Source organism: Mycetomoellerius zeteki, unplaced genomic scaffold, assembly GCF_001594055.1.
Source record: "Mycetomoellerius zeteki isolate Tzet28-1 unplaced genomic scaffold, Tzet1.0 scaffold345, whole genome shotgun sequence".
Lineage (NCBI taxonomy): Eukaryota > Metazoa > Arthropoda > Insecta > Hymenoptera > Formicidae > Mycetomoellerius > Mycetomoellerius zeteki.
Genome location: NW_017257333.1, coordinates 128763 through 131389, shown reverse-complemented (window position 1 = coordinate 131389; position 2627 = coordinate 128763). Strand labels below are relative to the sequence as shown.

Here is a 2627-nt window from a genome sequence, read left to right as displayed (position 1 = left end):
AACGGATATGGAGGGGCTTCCCAAGGCCTACCTCCCGATCATTGACAGGCTATAAAAGGTCGAATTGTTGTCGCGCTTAATCAGTCAGTGTCGCTCGTACACAGGAAGAAGTCTGTCGGGTGTTGACTTTAGATCATTTTCAAAATTTCTTTTCTTGATTTTGATTAATTTTTTAACGCTAGTTTTTTAATTACTGTCTCAATAAAGACCAACTAAATCAATAAAGAGACTCACTGTGTCTGACACTGACTGGCCAATTTATCAGAAACCGGTTTTTGAATTATTAAGAGTAATGTTTGCGATGCGGTGTCTTGTGATCAGGGTGAGCTTCCTAACTTTCGGAATAATTAATTATATATAATTTCAAAAATTTTTTGATACGTTTTTTTTAGTTTTACATTTTCTTTATTTCGAGATTTCCAAAATTTCTTTCCTTTTTTCTTCATTTCATTCTTTTCTGGATTTAATTCTGGCATTTATACTCTCGAGGTGGGGAAGCTCACCATGGTTAGTTAATATTTGTTATATTCTATATATGTGAGTTTATGTTGTCTCTGAAGAAGGCTCAAAAATGAGCCGAAACATGTAAGCGCTTTAGTAAAATAAAGAAGTTTTACGCTAGATAGTCGTGTTATTTGCGCAATGTCTCCCGCACTTGACTTCTTCTATTGCCCTTGTTCTTTCCTGGTTTTCTTAATAGTATTTACTCGAAACCTTTTTTTGTATTGATATAGAATTATTTTTACACAGAATTTAATGTACTCTTACATTGATTAATTATTCTAATTATTATACTTATTACAAATATTCATTTCAAACATTTTATTAGTAATTTGGTGTAAGTTGACAACCTGGATTAATTTGCCTCTTAACAAAATATTTGATAATATATTTATAAATTAGATTGGAATAACTGAAAGTACAACTATTTGCATAAAAATGAATAACACTATATTTTTAATAAAAATCTTATATTACTTGCTTTCTTTGATGAAAAGTTATCATATAACAACACAGATAACATAATCTCATTTTTAAAAAGTCAGTGCATGGTCTCGAGCTTGTGCAGATTGTAGATAAAAACTCAGTTGAATCTTACTTCTCAGATGCAAAAGGAACATGCATTCAACTGAGTTATGATGTCACAAGTGAGAATTATCTGAGAACCAGTGTAAATGGGAAGCAACTAATATAAACTTTTTATTACAACTTCATATAACATATAAAAGATGTCGGCAAATTGTATATTAAATTCAAAGAGATGCATTCAAAACGCTTCGTTTAAAAAATGAAAAAATCCAGGCTGTAATAGTTTTGGAACGCAAAGTGAAATATTTGGTATGTGACGAAAGAAAGTTCTAATGCAGGAATAAAAAGCAGACCTATACTTCTCGTACTGGAAATGTATATTGGCTCCTGTTCGCTACTTCCAGAGATCTAACGTCATATCGTTATACACTTTATTTTTATAACCTAATCACTATCAATTGACGAAAATTAATTCGAAACTAACTCGCTAAGGAATCCATTCGTCGACGAGTCATGCACTACTGTATTATCTTGCATACTGACATCAGACTCTCAAATAGATCTCCGGATTTTTATTCTTAAAAGGCAGTAGAATGCAGTAGAAAAACACACTGCGCAAATCGAAAGTAAAATAATAAAGTTACGAAAAACGACTGCTGTGTTTACTCACTTGGTCAAACTGCTTGACATACGAATATACACACGTCGTAGTTGAGGTTAGTTCAAGTTACTGCATCCAATCGCGGCGTGGTCTCCCGTTTCTTCGCACGTTCCGTCTACAGTCTACGACATAAGAAGGTACGTGATAAACTTTGGGATTTTCGAAATTCCCTTACCGTTTGCGACAAATCGTACCTCCGGCCTCGGTAAGTTCGTATCGGAGTCCGATCTCAAGCGAAGCACTTTTGGATTGTTAACGACTATGGCTGCGTTCCGTTTCACGCATGATGCATCATTTATCCTTGTTTAACATTCGGTGAATAGCAAGGATAAAAGATGCATCGTGCGCATGAAACGGAACGCAGCCTATGTTTAGCGCTAGTGAAGAGGTTAGAGTTAGGTTAGGTTAGGTTAGAAGAACGACTCGAAAGGACGACATACGAATATATAACGCATATCAAAAAGTCTGGATATGTTGTCCTCTTCGGATTTCGATCGCATCGACTTCACCGTCGTGCAATTGCGACTTTAATTTGAATTACCTACCTTGTTCCTCGTTTTCTCCGAAACGTGCAAATCTGCTTCGTCGTTCGTTTGTCGCTTCGACGCCTTCCGCTCATTCGTTGCTTTCGTTATGCCGATGGCTAATCGTGAGATAAATTGTTAATATGTCGTTGAAAAATCGTTATTTATATATACAATTATATCACTTTTATCGGCATGACAAATGAAAAACGAATAAATCCCTGCCACGACTTCCTTTGGGCGGTCGGTACCGGTCAAAGTACGCAACGTACGCAACTGCGTAACGCACCAGCAGTGATGCAGATGCGTTTCTGGCGCATGCGCGTCGAATGTCAGTATCGTACTCGTTACCAGTAAACGGGAATTTATTAGTCGCCTACGTAAAATTTGTTAAAAATTCTTAAAAATTATAA

The 2627-nt window shown here is 35.8% G+C and overlaps 1 protein-coding gene across 1 annotated transcript in view; it reads right to left on the bottom strand.

Moving 5' to 3' along the window:
* Window positions 1–2246, bottom strand: part of LOC108725416 (uncharacterized) — an 11080-nt gene extending 8834 nt beyond the window's left edge. Inside the window, exon 1 of the mRNA XM_018452435.1 lies at window positions 2236–2246. The gene's annotated coding sequence lies outside the window, so the exon portion shown is untranslated. The remainder of the gene's footprint in view (window positions 1–2235) is intronic.
* Between the last annotated feature and the right edge of the window lie 381 nt (window positions 2247–2627).